The sequence below is a fragment of the Cupressus sempervirens genome, chromosome 3 (assembly GCF_028749045.1).
Source record: "Cupressus sempervirens isolate cs-2001-9-10 chromosome 3, ASM2874904v1, whole genome shotgun sequence".
Taxonomy (NCBI): domain Eukaryota; kingdom Viridiplantae; phylum Streptophyta; class Pinopsida; order Cupressales; family Cupressaceae; genus Cupressus; species Cupressus sempervirens.
This window is the reverse complement of record NC_143120.1, coordinates 500223079-500246660: the sequence shown is the minus strand read 5'-3', so window position 1 is coordinate 500246660 and position 23582 is coordinate 500223079. Positions and strand designations below refer to the sequence as shown.

The following is a 23582-nucleotide window of genomic DNA, read 5'->3' as shown; positions in this document are numbered from 1 at the left end:
AACCTTCTAGATGAGTCTTAAGGTTGTAGACACCATGTGCTCAAATAAAAATGCTAACTCCTAAGTGTAGACAACTAGTGCATTCTTAGAGTGCAAACTCCAGTGTTGTTTACATGACAACTCTCGAGAATTTGCCAACTCCTATGTGAGCAAATATTAAAATAATGCACATTAATTAATTTAATATTTACTTTTACTCTTTTCAATTTTATTTATTTATTTATTAAATCTCATGCACTAACTTTTATAATTCCACTTTTCAATCTTAATATATTTATATTTTAAGCACATGAAATCTAGAATCTTTTAATAATTTTAATATATTTTCCACTTTTAAATTTTATTTTTCAAAACTTAATTGCTAAAATATTTATTAGCTTTAATAATAATATTATTTAGTCATTTATTTAAAAATGAGCTCCAAATATATTATTATTAAAATAAATATTGTCACATTCCAAATTTAAACTTTTAACTTTTATTTTCAAATTTAATTATTTTATTTTATTAATTTCTCAATTAATTAAATAAAATAAATACTAAAATACCATATTAATTTTCTATTTAATTAAACTATTAATTAAATCTTTTAATTAGGCTTAATTAATAGAAAATACACTAAAGACTCACAAGAATAAAATATAAAAATCCATCATAGCCAAAATACATACAAAATCAAACCAAGGGTTAATATCACGAATTACGTTATCCAATGTATTCGGAGGGTACTCAACTCAGATACTTGTCCTAATTTTCAATTAGGACAAATGGCTTAAAGGGTTGGGATTTGGACTTGAGAATTTATCTCCCCTCTCTTATCATTGAGATAATGTGATAGGGTGCGCTCATCCTAGCAATTCAGGGAAGTTGATACCCAGTACTTGCAACCTGCATAAAAACCACGCATGTACAAGCACAATATACTAAACTAAACAGGCAATGGCAGGATGTGGTGCATTGTGTAGATCCTGACTAGCAGGTGACTACAACTCCCTTCCTTAACCACATCAGACATGCCATACAAAAGCAAACATGCAAAGCAAACACGCACACCATACACATGCAAGTATGGGGTAAGTATCCATAATAAAACACATATGATAATAAATCATCTTACTAATCATCATTAATAACTGCAAACACTAAAAATAATCATCATACATACATGAAATGTAAAGTCTAAGTAATCTCATCACATATCAACTGAATTCATAGCACAATATCTAATAATCTCAAAAGAATGCTGCTAACCAACAACATAAAACTAGCTCTAAAAGAGTTCAACAATTATAACAAAATGTGAACTAGGGGCAGGCACTACACCAATAATTGGTATCAAAGCCTTGGCTCATGAGTTTGAATCTCAGGAGGTCTCCTTCATTTCATTGGTGTGGAACCCTTAGTTGGTATTGAGGGGGAGATTGTTGACTTGGTGGTCAGCACCTCCTTTTGGGTTTGTGACATGGCTTAACCGCCTCTCATAGATCTAGGTAAGTCTGGTGTTTGTGACATTCATTGAGAAAAAATATATAGTTTTAGAAATACAAGACTTAGTTCTTGAATGGTAAGGCATATATAGGATTTCCTTAAGTCTCTAGCTGAAAATGATACCCAAAAGTATCTTTAAAATTTCATCTTCAACACATTCTATCAAAATTTAACAAAATGGTCTCTAATATATTGTGCATATCCACTCCCTTGTCAATCTCTCTCAAGGGTTGCTGATCCAAACAGTAGGTACTATGATCTAAATAGTAGGTATGTAACTCTTCTAATAACATCAAAGGGTTGGAAATATGGTAAAGGAGGATCTTCTAGTAGCACCAAGTTTGTAATAATTTGGAACTTTGTGCATTTAAAATTTGAAATTTTAATGATATAATTTATTTTTAGTGGTTTAAAAGATATGTTTTTAAAGTGTGAAGGACAATGTGTTGCATATGTTTGGAAAATAAGTCATATAATTTTGTAATTTTGGAAACAATAAAATATTTAAGTGAGGATGAAAAAGTTTTAAAATCTTGGCAAGAAGGTGAATAGACTTTATAGGACATAGTTCAATATTTATGATGCAAGAATCTAGTAAATATTCAAAATGTGAGACTTATGGCAAGTTTTCAGCCCTCCTCTAGCATTCCTAATTCCTCTTCTAAATGTGGTTTGCTTTGGCAATTGCATCATTTCTTTTAATGATCCTTTACCTATTATCTCTTGATCTTTTTTGTTTGTTTTGAATTATGTTTGTGTTGGTTTTTTTACTAGACCAGAAAATGATTTTATCTACTATTTTAAAAGTGAAGGTGCAAATTGTAATAGACCAAAAATTTTGAATTTTGGCTTTGATATACTATTATACAAACTGATTCTTTTAGTGTTATAGTTGTACTACTAGTGATTGTGATGCACTTTTTTCTAGAAAATTGTTACCTTATTTATGCTTACATGTGCATATAATTCTCTATTTTGATATGGTACATGTTGTATGGTGAGTAATTTTCCTTGTGGTTGCCACAAAAATTTGACAAGAAATAGACCAACTAATAAGCCCGTGGCTATTATTTCAAGTTTAAATAGACACAATTTCACATTATTAAATTTTATCACATCTCCACTAAAGATGTTTCAAAATGTGTTAGGACTTAGTTGATTGCAATAATAGAATTAGCTGATTAAAATGTTATTTCCTTGATTTTGATACATTGTGGCAATGTTTTAGGGAGGGAGTTGGCCAATGGTTCATGTGATGCACCTTTGAACTAGAGCAAGTTCGATAAGAAAATTGAGTCATCGTCAGCTAAAATGTATTTCCATTATTATGGACAACTTCTTTGCCAGCAGAACATGTTACAAGATTATGTGCACACAGGTTGTACTAAAGAAATTTTATTGGCTATTTAGAACTAAACATTTAGAGTCTTAGACCATTTTTTTCATATAATATAGTAAAAAAATTCCTTAATTCAGTTTTGTGCATGTCTACATTCAATTTTTTTTAGTCATGATTTTAACTTTTGCAAAATCACATCTATTTTTTTCCGCATCTATACATATGGATGTATCTCTATTGAATACGTATGCATTGTTATTGTTCTAAGGATCCTACTATGCTACTATTATAGAAAATTATATAGATTTTTTGGGTCGTATTGTAGTTGATGTGGGTGCTAGAAGTGGAACTTTGTCACTTTTTGCTGCTTAGGCATGTGCTTTCTAACAGATCAAAGTAGACATTGTTTACTTTTGTAGTGTGATAGGAAATATTTGTTTTATTAAGGATAATGTAGAGAATTGAAAAATTATCTATGGGATGCTCAAAAATCATTCCCTTATAGTGACAGTTCTTTGTTAAATTGCTTCTCTTCTAATGGTATTGATGCATTGTATGTTAGTACTATCTATGGTTATAAATGAAGATGGAGTTCATAATTTTCCTTACAGTCAACCATGTTAATGCTTGAACATTTATTTTTTTTCCAAGGGGGTAATTACTTGAGAGCTCTATTGGGGTCTAAACCTTGATAAAAAGTAAATAGGAAGATTACAATAAGTTGTAGACAAGGCAATATCTATAGCTTAAATCTACACAAGTTAACATCCATAGAACAAGAGAAAATACCATCTATGCTAGCAGTAGCCATACACGCCTTCAAAAACATCATCATGCAAAACATTCCTTTCAGACTCATTCATGACCATAGCATCTTTATTTTGTAAACAGGGACACTAGGATACTCCAGATTCAAGTGTTGAATACCATGCACCAATTCCTCATATTTGGTGGCCTCAAACACACACACTATGTAGATGTAGTATACACACTACATGCCTCTAATGGATTGTTTCTTTCTGAAATGAGTGAATCATTTGCTACCACATTGATATCAAGTAGATATATTTACCCCTTGATGCCCTTGGTTTGTCTCGCTAAGCTCCTGCTTTAGAGCCCTAATTTTAGCTGTGGAATCCATCATGGTGCAACTATAGTGAAAGAAACACCAACACTTTGTTCCTCTATTGAAGAAGGGTTATGTCCCTTTGAGGGACATACCCTTTAGGAAGGATATATAGGGAGGCTACTGATGCAAAGTGAGGACACACAGTTACAATAAAATTTGCTCCTCTAAGCATCTATATCCTGCAAATTATATCAGAGATACTCCCTCACAATCAAAGGTTGATTATTCATTATTGGATCTGCATCAAGATAGGTGTTAACTTCATCAATATTTAGAATTCTTAGAAGACCATTCTCAGCATTTAAAGACTGGATTAAAATTCTAATTTAGAGATAAGGAATTAGCAGAAACTTTATAGTTTTTTATTAGTGTTAAATGAAAAACCTTTTAGATATGTTGCATTCATACAAAAATAACTGGACACACATGCATTGAACTTGTGCGTCAAGTATTCCACAGCGTGACAAATAGTTTGTGGTTCCAAGCATGGCAATAAAGGCATTGAGAAAATGGGATTTGCCTCCCTAATAGCATGGAATATGAAGACTTGGAAATCTTTGGTAGACAACATCCTTTCTACAATTTCCTTCACATAAATGTATTTGTAGTTCCAAATAAAAAATACTATTTAATGTATTTACTTAAACAAATACATTCTATTTTGGTTTTTGCAGATGGTTCTTCCACTAGGTGAGGATCCACCAACAATTACTTCTGTCTATTTCAACCATAATGGGAAAATTTTGGCATCTTCTACAATAGATGGAACAATCCATATGTTTGGTATCCTTTGATGTGAAGCATAGGAGGATTGTTCATTGGTCCAATATGCATGGAAATAGATTTGAAAATTGATTGTATAAAGAAAATTTCTTGTTGCCCATTCTAGAAAAAATTAGCAAGTCTAGTTTACAGCTTGTCCAATCATCCTTATAAACGTATTGTTTTGTCTCCATTAAGCAAAAATTGATGTCTAGTTTATACTTTTAGTTATTTTCCTTATAAATCTTACCATTCTATTTCCTATCAATTATTGACCATGGGATGTTTCAATATTGTGTCGTGTGGTCCTTGAATGTTAGTTATTGGATATGGTGTACTTGACAAAGTAAAATATATGTATGCTAGCTTGCCAATAACTGGTTGGCCTGCACATGATTTAGCAGTATACAACGTGAAGTTTGGACCTGACGAAGCTAGCATTTTAAGCCTTGGTGTAGATGGAAATGTATGGATATGATTTTGATGGAAGTTTTTAATTGGCTTCTCTTAAGTGGATGATTTATGCCTTTTAATGTCTACAACTTATAATTACATTCTTGAACATTTACTTTTCCTTGGAAGCTAATAATATAGAGATATATTTTGTAGATTTTTTAATGGAGTTTGCATAACCAAGCCAAAGTTTTGTGGTCACAATATTCTGGCAAGTGAGTATCAATATTTATATCAACCTAGTGCTAGTTAAATGACTTGATCATTAATTATTTGTGATAGCTTATACATGCGGAAAATGGCATTCTGATAACTAAGTAACTTTATAAATTAACAGAAGTGAATTCCATTAAGATTATTTTTGAAACAACACATCTCCATTATTTAGATGACAAGATCAATATTAAAGCAAGGAAAAGTCATTGAAACAATATCAATTTTTATTTCAGAAAATTGGGAAGCATTTTAAGAGGCTTGTTTAGGAACTGATCTCATGCAATAGATTTCTATTTTTCTTTAGCAACACCATAAATTTAGACTCCACATTCTCCTTTCATAGTTTTCTATTGAGATCTCTTATTAGGTTATTCCTTATTTCTTCATACATTTTATTTAAACCCACTCTTGCTCTTGTGAATGCATGCTCAGTTTGGATTATACAATCTCTTGCTTCCTCCATAGTTATATGTTTGACATCTATAACGTAGGAAAACAATTTGATACCATTGAGAGTGAGGTACTTATATTTTACATTTTGTGTGGGTTATAAAGATGAGATGACAATTTGGCAAGTCCATTCATTCCTTTTACTTCTGTTATGTATTTATGCCATCTAATCTATATTTATATCTTTTCCCTATATAATGGTCTTGTCAGTACCCCTTGCAATTGCATTAAAATTTAAAATTGTATTTTATTCTTGCATCCTAATATAAATCAAAATGGTATCTTGATTTCCCTACACTTTCAAACTCACTCATTGATTTTTAATTCACTTTGGCTTTCATTAGACTACTATTTCAACTTTGTCATAATGTCCACATATTATAAATTTTGAAATTACTGAATTGTGCATGCACATAAGCTTGTTCCTGAGGTGTGGTTTTTAAAACTTTTGTAGGGGCCAGCAACATATTGAATGCCCTATTGTTTCCTCTTTTTATTCTCATTCTTAGGTTAGGTGTTACTAGAGCTATTCTTGCCACTGTTATCTCTCAGTAAGTGAACACTTATGGTCATCAAATGTGATGATTTGTATTTATTTTGTTATAGTTCTTTCCTCCAGCATGTAAGTTGTCCTTAGAGAGAAAGTTTTGATAATATCATAATTGATGGATCAGATTGATATTAAGGTTAGGAAATCACTCCAAGCCCACCACTAGTTCTAGATGACCCTGGACACCTACAAAATGATATTCCAAAATATAGAAATTAGAACCTTTGGTTAAGTCCACTAACTTTTTTTACAACCACTTTAGGGACAAGGCCTAATTTGCTACAAGACAAAGGAAGTGGTCCTTTTACAACCTCCTAATCAAATTCAACACTTGGAACATGTCTAGTATCATGAATGAACACAAAATCTTGGGTTTCATGAGCAAATTCCACCCCTAACTCTTTCCATGCACTTAATAGCACATTGAAAGACAGTCACATCTTAATGCATATCCCAAGGGTTTAGCTTTTTCTCCCACGGCCTAAATTTCCAGTATATGAAATAAAAATAATATTAAATTACATCCTCATACCTTGAAAATCACTAATTTTCAGATTTTTTCCATGGTAGGGTTTCAAGATATGAGCAATTTTATAATGAAGCCCTAGGTGTGGGCAACAATACTGCAACCTACACAAAAATATCAATAACTTGAGATTTATGATAGATAGAGACTTCAAACCAATTGCATTTTAAAGCTATCTTAGACTTCTATCTAACCATAACATGCTTTCCTAGAAATAAGTCCTTAAAATTCCAAAAAAAATTGTCATTTTTTTGTAGAAACATAATTTTTTATTGATTCCAAAATCCCTATTGTACAACCACTTCGTCTCCTTGCCTATGGACATCATTACCTCCTCCATATTATTGGAAACATAAATTTTTTCAACCACAAAGTGGTTCTTGAGTAGTCTTTTCACTTAGTACAACAAACTTGTAATTTGACAAAAAGTCACTAATTAAGCAAGTTGACAACTTTATGCAAAAAGTTGTAAACTCCAAAAATGCCAACCAAGAACTAATTAGAGGAGTTTAGAAACATGTTTTTAAAAAAACCAATAGAACCTCCTAAATCCTAGGATCCTATTCTTATTATGAAAATGCAAATAAATGTCCAATTTGACCCAAGTCAGGAGACAAGGCTTATAATGCACCTTGTGTCCCTTGGCCTTACAAACTTGGACTTATTACAAATATGAAATGAAGAGTTAAAATATCTTATCCCTTGGATGAATTTGAGTGTGCTCCTGCACCATGAACACTTCCTTCACAACCTACCCCTTCAACTAGCCTTAATTAGCTCTTTCCCAAAGAAGGAACTCAACACCCCACTTAACTCTAGGACTCCCAAGTGTGAAATAGTCTTCATAGACCTTCTAAAACATAATATTTCCAAACTCCCAAGGTTTCACCACTCACCATATTCCTGAATCAACAAACCCTTGTTTCTAAGGCCAATAACCTAGGTTTTTTTACTGAAACCTCCCTTCCCTGCAACACAGAGATCCAATAAATATTCTAACACCTCCAACTAACTTCTTATAGACATAATCACCCATAAAACATACCCTTCCTTCATTGAGATCCATCTAACCAATCGTTGTTGGTGTGTAGGGTTCAAAAACTAGACTTTAATAGGTGTTTTTCCTATTCCCCATCAACTGGTGCCCTTCCCTCCAGTTAAAGTCACATCTTATATACACAATGTATCATTGGAATCTCCCACCAAACCATAGTTAGCATAGTGGTGGGAATGCCTCAAATTTTAAGGAGGTTTCAAAACATTTACTGCTGACTGTACCCTATAACCAGTGATTGTTCCCGCACTAGTCAAGTTCTTGTTATTGCCAATCAACAAAATAGTGAAATGTTTAAGTAAGAATTTTTTTTTTTAAATACTAGGGAATGTTCCTAGATAATATTCAAGTAGAGATCACAATAAATAACATTCAAACAAGCCATTTTTATTAGACTGTACCCATGAAATAGTGAGTTCCAAAATTGCAAAGAATTTTTTTTTTCATTGATTGAAATTGTTACAACCTCATTCCATTACACATCAACCTTGATTTTTTTTCACTCACATGAAATCACCCCTAAAAAAACCTCTACACTCTAGGAAACTGATGCCAACCTCTAACTAACTCCCCTAACTGTCTGCAATAATCAAAATTGATTGTGCACTAACATAAAATACTTAGAGATTTGTTGCCAAGTTAACAACAAAGTTGTCAACTCGACAACCTAAACATATAATGTGAAAAAAAAAATACTTCTAAAGGTTTTAATGATAACATTTATCACCCTATAACCTTTACTAACCCAACTAACCCCATTAAGCCCATTTTAGGCTATTTTTCCATTATAGGTAATTTACAATATTGTGCACTCTTAGTGCCTGTAGCAATATTTAAAGGCTTGATTAGCCTTATTACATCTATTAAGACCCTTATAGATCAATTCCAATAATACCTAACCTAAGATCAACCAAAATCCATTCTGAGTGACCCCTAGGTACCTTTTAGACTCAATAATGCCATCAAGGCTTACATTAAAGCTTTGATTACAATATGATCAATCTATGATCAAAACAATATTACATGTCCATGATTAATCTCATTACAATTTTTAATGACCTTAGAAGGCCATTTGTCTTCCAACCCTCCCAAGGATCCATTAGTGACCTTAGTGCACTTCATGAGTCTTGCCTATGACCTTGGTGCTCCTGCACCAATTTTTAATGTAGAAACTAATGGCTATGATAGATCAATAGAGGACTTGGTGGGGAATATGAAGAAGGAACTTTGAGTTAGTAACAATATGAAGTATTGATGAGGTCTAATCATCTATGTATACTCAAGTCAAATCATTTTCTATATATATACTTCTAGATTTCTAATGGCATTTTTTAATTTCTTGAGTATAGGCCTATAGTGAAGTTGTTGAAGGAATACTGATAGATGATGTCAATTCTAACAAAGCAATTAGTTTACATGGGGCTAAATTTATTCTATGCCAGACCAACAAAACTCAGAACATTAATATTTTGACTCATTTTAACAATGTAAGGTGTGACAGAACTTCAATAATATGTTTGATGTATCCATTTCTTTGTGAACTCTACATGATTCTAACATAACTTAGTGATGTGTTTGGCCAGTCTTGCAACTGCTAGATATGGTATTACTCTTGGTGTGATTCGTGCACTTCATTTTAAGGGATTGTTAGAGACTAGTTTTTACACAAAGATGAGACCATTCAACCAGGTATTGTGGATGGTTCTTTGTTAATTTATGTGATCGAACTCTATATTTTATTCTATAAGAATTCACTTCATGTCAAAAATCTTGAAGAAAATTGTTTAGTATTGTTTGTATCTAGATTCTAATAATTAATGTAACTTGAAAAATTATCATAAATAATTTTGACTTGAAAAGTTATCATAGATTATTTCAATTTAAAAAGTCATCTACTTTAGCATATGTAGTGATTTCCACCTACCAATTGATTGTTCGTTTGATGTCAAGAGACTTTTCTGGCAATTATTTGATCAAGGGTCCTCTCTAAACATAGAGATTGTATTGATGGTTGACAATTTCAAAGGCTTACTAATTATTGAAGAGATTAGGTGGAAATCTTCACAATATTTTATTTCAGCTAGTGCTACTTGTGCTACTATTTTTGGTTTTCGAAAGCAACATAAGTTTTTTTTAGCATTTTTCCCAAGAAACTTCCCTATTGTATCCCTCAAAGTTGATGAAACATGAAAAGTGTTGAACATTTTGATCCAACTCTGCATTTTATTGAAATTCCATATCTGAAAAAATTTATCATGTATGATTTCAATATCAAGATTTATATTGACTCGAAGATTTGTTGCATTTCTTTCAGGGATCAAGTCTCACCACATATGAATTGGTCCATGATCACATACCTAGAGTCCTTATAGTAGATTCTACAGCAACGGCATTGCAGCAGCCAGGTTGTGTAGATGCTATAGTTGTAGGAGCAGATATGATTGTAGCAAATGGTATGTAGAATTACTATTAATATCCTGCAATTTCTTTGCTTTGATATTTGAAATTGATGTTCATCAAATTAAATGTCATTAGATGATTGTCCAACAAAATTTTTCCAACAACATTTTTTCTTGTATGCGAAGGCTTGCTAAGTTGGTATTATATTTTCATAGGTGACACAACAAATAAAATAGGGACATATAATATGGCACTCTCAGCTTTCCACCATCATATCCCATTTTATGTAGTTGCTCCTTTGACCTCAGTGGATCTCTCAATTTCCTTTGGTGAGTATATAATAATTGAAGAGAGGTCACCAAAAGAACTAACTCATGCTCTTGGTGGCTAAGGTCAACAAGTAGCTCCATCTTGGATTTCTATTTGGAACCCTTCTTTTGATATTACCCTTGCAAATCTTATCTCATCCATTATAATTGAAAAGGTTTGTTGTCATATCTACTCTTTTGTGAATAAACTATCATTTCAAAAAAAAAACAATTTGATCTCGAACTTGGTTTTCTTCATTTCATACATTGTACAAGTGCAACCATGATATATATTTTGGCGTATAATATTTAAAATGTGATGTGTAAAATAAGGCATCATTACAAAGAAGGATCCAACTTCTATGTTTGATGTAAAGGAGTTCATACAGAGCATTTCTTAAGGAGCAAACAAAGGATATATTGGACAAGTGCAACTATGATTTCCATAACAATTTAAAGAAACTGAAGTACTCTTCAATCATTAAATTCTTAAAAAGAGCAAAATGACTGCACAAGTAAACCTCAAAAGTAGTTGTTCCATTGTTGAAGTTCTTGTGGGATAAAATGCATAATTTTCATATAGTGGTGTTCAGTTTAGGATGCTTTTCTTCTTCAACTTATGTACTGTACTATACTATAATTTGGAAATCGATTGTCATGAATATGAAATTCCTTTGTTACTTTGATTACATAATATATCATTATTCACAATTGAAAATTTTTTTGTCAACTTTGGCAATATCAAGAGTGCATAATGAGGCATGTTACACTTCAATAGTTATGCTTTTGCTTACATTATTAGATGCTTTCATTTCAAAGAATACATGTCCATGCTATATGTTTATCTTCTTCTTTGTTCCATGTTGTATCAAGCAATTGTTTCTTATCCAAGCCATTTAATTTGCAACCTTTTAAATCTCTGCAAGGATAAAGTTGGAGTAGGAGAATTTTTCTTCTCAAAGGTGTCCTCTAATTGTAAAGCAGACAATCAGAGGACACCTTTGAGAAGAAAAATTCTCTTGCTCCAACTTTATCTTTGTAGAGATTTAAAAGGTTGCAAATTAAATGGCTTGGATAAGAAACAATTGCTTGATATAGCATTAAAAAAAAAATTGACCAAACATTGGTGGAAATTTCGACCAGTTCTTGATAGTTTTCTACCAAGAATTGGTCAAAATTTCCACCAATTATATAAAAAAATTGACCAAACATTAGTGAAATTTTTTACCAATTCTTGATAGTTTTCTACCAAGACTTGGTCAAAATTTCCACCAATTATTTAAAAAAATTGACCAAACATGGGTGCAAATTTTGACCAATTCTTGATAGTTTTCTACCAAGATTTGGTCAAAATTTCCACCAATTCTAAAAAAATTCGACCAAACATTGGTGGAAATTTCGACCAACAATGACAAATTAGAGCTAGAAATTTTTTAAAAAAATTTGACAAATGCATTGGTTGAAATTTTGACCAACATGTAGGTTGGTCAAAATTTCAATGAGAAAAATTACTACTAACTGCTTGGTCAAAATTTCAACCAACTTGAGTTGAAATTTTGATGAAAATTTGTCAAAAATTGAGTTCAAATTTACTAGTGTATAAAAGAAATTTTAGATGAATCTTGATTGAGAGATCAATCATTTTGTTTTGCAAACATAATGAGAGAACAATATGATCTTTTGGATAATCTAAATGAAGAGGGGGTAGTAACAAAGCTTTGTAAAAACCTTGGTCAAAGTGATCAATTAAGAGAGTCAATAGCTGAATATTTCAAGCTTGTCAAATTATGTTTGACAATGATATTAGATTGAGTGGAGGATGAGAAAGTCTTTAGTACTTTGGGCTTCCTAGAGTCAAAGGTTAGAAATAAATTAAACATAAATTTGGATAATTTTTTGAGGCTCTATACTTGTAGGTATGATGTAGATAATTTCCCTTACAATAGGGCTCAAAGCATTTGGAGAAACAAATGTCAAAGATGAGGGTTGGCCAACATTTCAAACCCAAGTGGAAATGAAAGTACCACAAAGAATGACATTGGTTGGCAATGGTTTTTGTACTGGTATTGGAAATGATGACGGAGTTGACTTTGGCATGCATACTGATAGTGAATCTAAAGAAAACATAGTGAACATTACATGTTATATGAAGTTGATGGTGAGGATTTTGATGATTGTGATGATGAGTTGATGTGGTAACTTTAGCAACTTCTTTGTGAGTCAAGTAGTAGGCTAGTAGCTTTGGTCTTATTAATTCCAATTCAATTTCAAATTAATTTATGTGCAATTAACATTTATAGATAATATTTTCTTAATGCTTTATTGGGAATTGAATTCATGAATCTCTATTTAATTTATCTTTGTCTAAGTTATACATCTCTAAAGAGTAAATACTAAGTCTCTATCTACTAATTAATTCTATTTGGAGAAGTCAATCTATACCCTTATCTGTGTTGTTTTAGATGTTTAAATTTTTTTAGACAAGTTAAGATTTTCATTGATTCTAGTTTCTTTCAAAAAATTGTATAATAAATCAACATGTAACATAATACATTTAACATTACTGTCTCTTTGTAGAAATCTTAGACAATAAAATTATACAAATTTATACCCTAGAGAAGTAGAATATTGAAACCCTTTGCAAGTGACCCTGAACTCCCTTTTATAGATACAATGGCAACAAAAGTGACACATCATGTAATGCCTACCCCTAGTTTACTTTTCATGTTGTATTGCAGAATTCTTTTAGGCCAATTTTATGATTAGTGGTACTTGGTTACTAGATTGGATTAGATTTTATTTTATATTCAATTGATATATTTGATGAGCTATGTGATACATGATTATTTTAAGTGTTTATGTTTATCCTTTTGATGATGATGTTTTGTATGCTCATATAGTGATTTTAGTTATTTCATGATGATAGATAGATGGATGATTTATATGCAATTTCTATGGTTACTTATCCCATACTTGCATGTGTATGGTGTACTTATATGTTTTACTTTATGTATGATGTTTCTGATGTGGTTGAGGGAGGGAGTCGTAGTCACTTGCTAGTCGAGATCTACACGATGCACCACTTTCCACCATTGCCTATTTAGTTTATATTATATGTGTATGTACATGCTTGGATTTTATGTAGATTGTAGGTACCAAGCATCAACTTCCTTGAATTGCCAGGATGAGTGTGCCCTATTGCAATATCTCAATGGTAAAAGGGGGGATAATTCTTGAGTCCAAATCCTAACCTTAGGCCAATTGTTCTAGAAAGTAGGACAATTATCTAAGTTTTACCCTTTTCAATTTGTCAAGTGATGTAAATTCATGATTTTGACCCTTGAGTTTGATCTAGTACTCTGTTCTTTAAATTGGGTTTTCATATTTAGTTTTGTGGGTCTGTTGTGATTTTTAGTTATAATTAAATCAAATTAAAATAATATTTAATGATTTAATTTAATGAAAATTTATAAAGGCAAATCAATATTTAATTATATTTAATTAATTAAGAAATTAATTAAATAAAATAGTTAAATTTAAAATATTTAATTAAAGTCCTCATATTGGCTTAATAATATTTATTTTATTTAATAATAATTTATTTAGGAGTTTCATTTTTATAATAAACTCTAAATATTATTATTAGTTAAATTAATAAATATTTAATTTAAGGATGTCTCAGGATTTAATAAAAAAGAGAAAAGAATTGATTTAATAAAGTTATTTTAATTAAATTATAAAAAGGTTGCACATGAAAATTAAAATATAATAAAATAATTAAGAAAAAGATTTCGCGTGATTGCAAAATCAAAGCTCTAATTGGGGAAAACTCTTTATTAAGGAATTAGAGCTCATTTCTCCACACACATATTTGGAGGAGCCAATCTCTAAGAAGAGAGTTTTCGAGAGAAAGGGAATTATTTTGCAAGCCTCGTGCATCCGCTATTTAGCATCACATCCATGTTGGATCTTGTGGGTTTTGCACAATAGTTTATTTCTTTGAAATATTTGTCTTCTCCATGGCTGAATGGAATTGTTTTTAGAATTTAATTGGGATGAAACCCTTGTTGTGAATTTATTATTCTTCATTTTGAAATCACTTGTAAATGAATTGAAGGTTTGAAACCCTTATTTCATAAATTTTAAGAGATTCGTAATTGAATTGATTATAATCTTGGGTAGGGTTTGGAAAAGAAATTAGAATTTTATTTTACAAATTTTATCAGTTGTATTTATCTTTCCTATCAGATCTATGTTGTATTTTTGTTTATACAAATATATATATTATATATATAATTACCACAGTAAAATAAATTTACTATGATAATTATATATATAGTAATTTACAATTCAATAAAATTGATTTATGTGATTTTACACGTGGGCATTGCTAGTTTTTATTTTATTTTAAAAAAATTAGTCTAAAAAAAATTGGAAGAGGAGATCGAGGTCATGACCTTCCCATCTCCCCTCCCCACACTACCATGGTTGTCAACTATGAAGGCAACAGCCAAGGCCGTTGGCAAAAGTCGTAGCTGCTACAATAGCCAAGGCTGCCTAAGAAGCTAGCATTGCTCATAGGTAGCAAGGCCAATGTGCCTAAAATGATATTTGAATATTGTTTTAAAAATATATATATTATTAATAAATTTTGTTAATTAAGTTTTAGATTATATTTAATATCAAATATTTATTAATAATTTTAATATTAAATATTTATTAATATGTTTAATATTTAATATTTGTTAATATGTTTAATGTTTTAGATTATGGTAAAAGAAATTTTTGAAGGGACCCAAAACCCTTTACAAAAAACTAATGATAAGCATTAAAGCATCACCAAGTTTTACAAGGACCTGAAACCTAAAGTTAAAAAACATCCAAACTAGGTTTTACAAGGACCTGAAACCAAAAGTTTAAACCATAAAAATGACTAGGTTTTACAAGGACTTAGAACATAGAGTTTTAAACATACTAGAAAGAAAAAAGAAAAAACTAGAAAAACCACCTAGACTAGCAACCAGCACACCTGATCCACAACTAGCACCTACATTAGCTCCTTCATAATGTTCACCACCTATTTACCTACTTCTATAGTACTTTGGATAATGTTAGCTAGAGAAATAATAGGAGTCTCAAGAGCTTCAACAACTTTTTTTCTTGCGCTCTACATAGTCTTTAAGCTTAACAGATATGTTACCAATCTGCACTTCTTGTTGGGTTAATTTAGTGCATTCAACATCCAAATCTCTCTGCATAATCCCTATTTTCTTCTTGAGTACCATTAATTCATTATACAGCCACAAATCACCCTAAAGAGAACTCTCCACTTTAAGATTAGTAGTGTGAAGGAAGGAGAGCTTAGCATCATGGGAGTTATCCCTCCTATCAACCACATTCCTAGGCTCAGAGGTAGTCACAGTATTGATCTAGGTATCAGTATTAATGTCCATATTCTCTATCATTTCCTTGTTTACACCTTTAGTCTAGCTATTATCCTTATCAATAGGATATTTATCTTCATTCTCCTTTCCCATTTCCTCCTTGTTGGAATTATGAGAAGGGTGATCACTCTATTTATCATCATCATCCTTGAGGGCTTTCGACCCCACATTCAAGTTTGTATTTCTATTTTGAATTCCCTCCACATTTTCTTTACCAGTAGACACCCCTTTACTCCTCGAGTAACCATTGATGTTAGAAATAAAATCCCCCATTTCTATTTTCTCATCATTATCCATTTCCATTTTCTCACTATTTTCTGAGTTCTCAGACTCCTTAATTTCCTCAACATGTTTCTTAGTCCTTTGCTATTTTGAAACCTTCTTACTAACAATAGCCCCTTCTTCCACCTTAATTCTCTTAGGGTGGGTCTCACTTCCAGTCCCTTTCTTTTTCACATGAATCGGAAAGGGCTATATAGCCTTACTTTTACAAAAGTTTTCAAAAAGTAAAATTAAACCTTCATGAAGCATAGGATAGGACTCTTTCTTTCTATGTGCATAAAGGCTAAGAAGTAGACAGTATTTCAAAAAAATGGGAAGGAAATCCTATCTTCATGCCTTAATATGTTTAATGTTAAATACTATTATTAAATAATAATAACTTGTATTATTTAGTTTAATAGTTATTATAATATTAATCTAAGTTATTATTTAATTAATAATAATATTTATTCAAAACATTTTTCTATTTAATGAATTATGAGTTTTGGAAAATAGATTTTTTGTGTTAAACCATCTGGGTAAATTGAACTATTAATTTTAAATCTAATGTTGATTTATTTAAATGATCATTATGAACTTTAGGGATACATTTAAGTGTAATGCAAAACTTGAACCCTAGTTGTAATTGAAAACTATATCAACTGTAATATTTGAAAATGAAAATGAAAACTTGAAAACCAATAGTTAAAATTGAAATTTTGTGTTTTCAAAACCTAATTAATTATGTTAGTTACATTGTTATGCACTTTATGTGATGTGTGGTTGCTGGTGTTGGTTTCAGGTTTGACTAAGTACATTGACCGATCAAGATGTTTACCAGAGGCTTGGGGGTTTTGTTCTATGATGATGTTATGTATATGATCTGTTATACTGGACTATTGTGATGTCTTATGTATTTTCTATGATGAGTTTTGATCAGTGCTTGTTAGTGCTTTCCAGTTGCTTGTATAGAACTGAGTTGATTATTGTGATTTTCCTAGTGTAACCTTTGAGTTTTGATCAGTTATCTTTTGATGCTTTCCAGTTTCTTGTATAGGACTGAGTTGATTATTGTAATTGGTCTTTAGGTGCTTTCTAGTTTCTTGTAAAGGACTATGGTGAATACTATGCTTTATCTATAGGTTCTTTCTAGTTGCTTGTAAAGGAATAAGGTGAAATTTTTATTTTTTATGAGTTTTACTTTTATAAGCCTAGGGTAGGTAACTTGTGTATGTTGGGAAGTGGCTTGCAAAGGAGGTCAGAGCCCTAAAGAAGTTGCCTAGGTAACCCATTGTAAGTTGTTTTAATAAGTAATAACATTTCATTAAATGAGAGTAAAATGAATTAATAAGAATCATTTTTTTTCCTTGTCCCTGCCTCGAATGCTAGTACAAGCTAGGATGGGAGTAGAGAGGATGCTTGGTTGTGACCTTGATTCGTTAGTATTCCTTGTCCATATGAAAGGATACTAGTGCCCCATAGAGACACTAGGGGGCCACAGTCTATGGAGGATACCAGGATAACCTTAGAGTTGGCTCATGCGATGACACTTGCCCACTTGCATAGTAGATTTTCTACATGTCTTGTTGCCTCTAAGATTAGATATTACTTGTGTCTTAGTACCTTTGATATAGATTTCTATCAGGATTTCCTTGACCTAGATGTTGGTTATGACTTGTGTTTTGATATCTATTTGGGACTTAAGAAAATCACCTCAGCATGGTGGGAGTGGATAGGTCAGGTGATAGTGCATTTTCCTTATACCATTGAGATCCAACCATTGGATGTCATTGATGGATGTACCTATGTAGTTTTTCCTTTCTCTTTGATCTAGTATTTATGATGGATTATTATACTCTATTATACTATATTTGACTATCAAAGATCCTATGAGATGATGTATATTCTTTGAGTTTTTCATACCCTATGACTTGTATAGTGGATGATTCTGCATACTATTTATGCCAAGTGGCATGTTATGTAATTGTATATTATTTAATGGAAATTGTATTTGTAATAATTCTTTGATGTGGATTTGTTGTGTATCATATTTAGAATTAATAAAACTTATATTTATGTATTTGATTCAATGGCATGGGGCCTTAGGAGATGTAATCTATTTATGATGGTTTTATTTATGTGAGTTATTGCTTTCTCTATTTTATCTCTTTTTTTATTATCTTTCAAAAAAAATGTTTGGAAAGCTTAGTGAAACTTTAGATTAATTTCTTTTGGGTTCCTTGGTGGGGTGTTACACATCAGTTTGTGATTGTGTATGATTAGTACTATATTATGCGTGCACATTGACAATTGTATAATTTTTTCAAGTAGGACTAGGAAACAAAATTCGAACAACTCTAGGTTGAGTGCTCCAGCTATACTGATTCCTAATTCCTATAACAATTAACAAAGTTGAAATTAAAATTATGAAGATCAAAAGTTTAAAAAAATTTTATATTACTATCACTTCCTAATTAGTTAGTACCATGATTGAGTAGATGACCTAATGAGGCTTTTTAGGGTGCTCCATTATGCATCATTTGGAAACTCCATTTTATTTAGGATGTACATAAATAGTTGTAACCTCATAAATAATGCATATTCAAAGAGATATTTTTATATGAATTGAGAAAATTATTTATAGTTGCATTCAATGTTGACAATGACTTGATGCAACTTGCAATTATTTCTAGAGTGTTTTCCTTAGGCAAGTTGCCTAATTCAAAGTTCATGATGTTCTACAAAATCTTCTCTTCCAAGGGATTTTCATTTTGAATCAACAAGATTTGGTAATCTAACATTTAGCAGGTGGAGAATGTTGTGATCCATCTTCATCAAGTATCTAGAAGAAAATTCATAGCTTCCACTACTTTCATTACTTTCTCATAAGTTTGGATGATAGATAAGGCCATTACAAAGGAATCAATGTGGTTATTTATTCCTTGGCGTACCAATTCCATGTCATTGGATCTTTGTACTTTATACAAAATTTATTTCACAATATTTTCTATGGGATTGGGGAAGATCCCTTTTTTGTCCTCAACAATTTTTTTTTAATTTTCAAAGACATATCTGATATTGTTATTTAATAAAAGTCATTCAAACAAGCTATTAATATTCTGCATTAATTTCTCCCAAATTTCTTGTTTGATATGCTTGATTGTGTTTCTTAATCTATCCTTGACATGATGGTCTTCAAAAGATGTAGTTATGTTTTGTGCAATTGGATTCTCCATTTTTTTAAAATTTTAGACATCTCCATTCACTCTTTTTTCTTATTTCATTTGCTTTCCCTTGCCAATTAGTTTCTTTTTTCCTCTCATCCTCCAATTCCTTCTTCAAATTATGGATTGTCTTTGTAGCAGACTCCTCTTTTTAATTCTCATTCTCCAATCCCTTCTTCAAATCATGGATTTTCTTTGCATTAGTCTCCTCTTTTTTCTTCTAATTCTTCATTCCTTCTCCAAATCATGGATTGTCTTCACAGTAGAATCCTATTTTTTCTTCACATTCTAAAATTCCTTCTTCAAATCATGGATTGTCTTTGAAATAGATTCCTTTTTCTTCACATTCTCCAATTCCTTCTTCAAATCATGGATTGTATTTGCACTAGACTCCTCTTTTTTCTTCTCAGTCTCCAATTCCTTCTTCAAAGTAAAGATTGTCTTTGTAGTAGACTCCTCTTTTTTCTTTTCATTCTCCAATTCCTTCTTCAAATTACTAATTGTATTTGATGTAGTGGAATCATTTTTACTTTCATTCTCCAATTCAATCTTCAATTTATTATTTTTCCTTGCCAGTAGAGGCCATCTCATTTTTCAATTTATTGTTTACCTATGCACTATACTCTACAAACTTGAACAACTATGTAGTAGAGGCTTTTTCATCCTCAAATATTTTTTTTCTCATCCAATTATTTAGTTAGTTTTTTTAGTTGTTCATCCATCTTTTATTGCTGCACAATTTCTTCTGTAGAAGAATAATTATTCATCCTATTTTGCAATTCTTTGAACATATTGTATGTTGCTTTCTCCTTGGCCTTCACATTTTCTAGGTCTACCTATAACTTTTTTATTTTCTTTACAAGCCTTTTGTTCTCCCTCTCTACTTTTTAAAAGTGTAGAGTATATCATTTTGTTGGTCTCTTTTGATATATTGATTTTATCAATATTTTCTACTTTTGATAAATATATTTGGAGACTCTAACTTGTACATCATTAGGATTTATTGGACTTTCTGGTGGATGATTATCTTTAGTTGGGGGCATAACAGCCATGAAGTTCACCATTTTTATGTTTTAGTTATATGTTGGAAATATATTGTTTTAGATTAAGGTAAAAGTAGGTTTTGAAGGGGTCCTGAAACCCTTTACAACAAAAAGAAAGATAAACCATTAAGCACACCCAGGTTTTAAGAGGACCTAAAACTAGCAAAACAACTAAACCAGGTTTTACAGGGACCTGAGACCAACATATGTGACCAAAAAAATCAACCATAAGAACACTGGAACCTAGAAAGTTGACAGACTAGAACAAAGCAACCTAACAAACCTCCCAAACCAATTTCTAGCAAACCAAAAACTCGGCTAGTTCACCATCACTAAAAAACTAGTCAGCATAAGGGAGCATAAGATTTTCCTTTTGATTTGAAGTTGTCCTTATGCAATCAAAGGATCATATCTAAAGGGGGAGTAGAAGACTTAGTCTTCTTCCTCTTAACCACAATCCAACCATCCTCAAACTTTGCTACCTTAGCAACCTAATCCTCAGATGATGACCTGAGGAATCTAGGGGACACAAAAGTTGCATCAAACTCCTTGTGAGAATTAGATGACATATGGTCCCTAGGAGGATCATTCAAAGTAGGGGAAGAGACCAAAGCATCCTCCTCAACCATCAGTCTAGAAAGAATGCAATCCATAGCCACAACATTTGTAGGAGCATCTAGGGAATTCACCAAAGCATCCACCTCAACCACCGGCTCAGAATGGATGCTAGCCTCAGCCTCAGAATCCATAGGAGCAGCCTAGGATTTTTTCACCATATAGTGCTTAGAGGAGGTCCCAGACCACCAAGAAGGTGGTTGTCTAGACTTGGATTTCCCAACAGCACAATGGGTAGCAATGTTCCCCGTCAAGTGGCAGTTCCTGCAATGAAAAGGGATACCCTCGAAATCCAACATTTGTGTCCAAGAACCCCTCAGGGAGTCCAATAAAATTGCCTTATGAAGGACCTTAGAAACATCCAAGTCTGCAAGAAAGTGCAAATAGGTCGAATGGAGAATATCCGAAGTGTTGGCATCTACATATAAGAAATCACCAATAGCATTACCAATAGTTTCAAAAACTAAATCTTGCCAAAGATGAATCAGACGATTAGGAAGCTGGACCCAGATAGGGAACTTATTAAAGAATTTTGAGATTGGATCAAAATCCATGTGCCATGGTTTGGCCATAAGAGGAAATCTGTCGTGCCAAGAAAAATTATTGTGACACAAAATAATTTTCTTGTCATCAAAACTTTGAAACTTAGCTATAAAAAAAACCTTTTGCACAGGGGAAGATGTGGACATTATTTTCTATAAGTGGCATCTAGTTCTTGGAGATCTAGACATGTAGATCAGCAAGAGAGGGCCAGTAACCTCAGAAGAAAAAAATGGCAGCAAGAGAGGAAAGCTCTTCTGCCATATGAAAAATATCTTCAATAGATTCTAGATCAAGAGAAACCTTAATGGGATTTAAAGCTCTTATAGGTGACACAAGAGGGGGCCCAGATGAAGCCACATGAGAGAAAGAACCATGTAAGCTAGCATGAGGGAGAGCACCATGTAAGCTGGCTTTGGAGAATATCCGAAGTGTTGGCATCTACATATAAGAAATCACCAATAGCATTACCAATAGTTTCAAAAACTAAATCTTGCCAAAGATGAATCAGACGATTAGGAAGCTGGACCCAGATAGGGAACTTATTAAAGGATTTTGAGATTGGATCAAAATCCATGTGCCATGGTTTAGCCATAAGAGGAAATCTACCCTGCCAAGAAAAATTATTGTGACACAAAATAATCTTCTTGTCATCAGAACTTTGAAACTTAGCTATAAAAAAACCTTTTGCATAGGGGAAGATGTGGACATTATTTTCTATAAGTGGCATCCAGTTCTTGGAGATCTAGACATGTAGATCAGCAAGAGAGGGCCAGTAACCTCAGAAGAAAAAAATGGCAGCAAGAGAGGAAAGCTCTTCTACCATATGAAAAATATCTTCAATAGATTCTAGATCAAGAGAAACCTTAATGGGATTTAAAGCTCTTACAGGTGACACAAGAGGGGGGCCCAGATGAAGCCACATGAGGGAAAGCACCATGTAAGCTAGCATGAGGGAGAGCACCATGTAAGTTGGCTTTGAAGGCAGCCACGTCTACAAAGGTCCTTCCCCTCGAACAAGGAGGAGACCTAGGAGCTGAGCGAGGGGGAGAAGAAGCCCTAACCCCACTCGCAAAAGAGGCCAAACGAAGCCCACCATCACTGGTTTAAATAACACCTCCACCCATGCAACCAAAAATGCCATGAGCAAAAGGTCCAAGTTTTTGAACAGGAGCAGGAGCAGAAGAACTAGGTTTATGAATGGGAACATAAGCCATTTCAAGCCTTGAAAGAGCCCCATCCCCAATCGCAAATCGTCCTCCAAAATTAGCTCCACCACCCACATGACCAGTGGGAGTAGAGACCTTAGTGTAACTAAATGCTAAAGAAGAAAAAGTACCTTGAGTGGGAGAACCAAATTTTTGAATACGAGATCCAGGTTTTAGAGTGGGAACAGAAGCGAGAGCCATTGAGGGTTCCAATATTTTAGGAAATTGTTGTTAGCCATTGGAAATATATTGTTAATATTAGATGTATGTTGTTTATGATGGGTTGCATTGACTACATCACTTTTCAACATCATAATTTTCCTATTTCATTTGTTTTGCTAATCAAATTTTGTTGCAAAGTCATTAAATTTTTTTTTTGGGTTTTCCAAGATGATTGAGTGTTTGAAAGGTGAATTATAACTTATATTGATGTATGCTATTCTAGCTCCAGTTACTCCACCAATGTCAATGGATCTAACAATTATATTTTGAGGATTACCAATAACCTGAAGATGACCCATTCCAAATTCTAGATTTTTAGGACTATTTTTTAGGGTTTTGTCGAGAAGATA

At 32.3% G+C, this 23582-nt stretch overlaps 1 pseudogene; it reads left to right on the top strand.

Moving 5' to 3' along the window:
• Positions 1-5031: 5031 nt before the first annotated feature.
• Positions 5032-11076, top strand: LOC149567368 (methylthioribose-1-phosphate isomerase-like; annotated as a pseudogene).
• The last annotated feature ends 12506 nt before the right edge of the window (positions 11077-23582 follow it).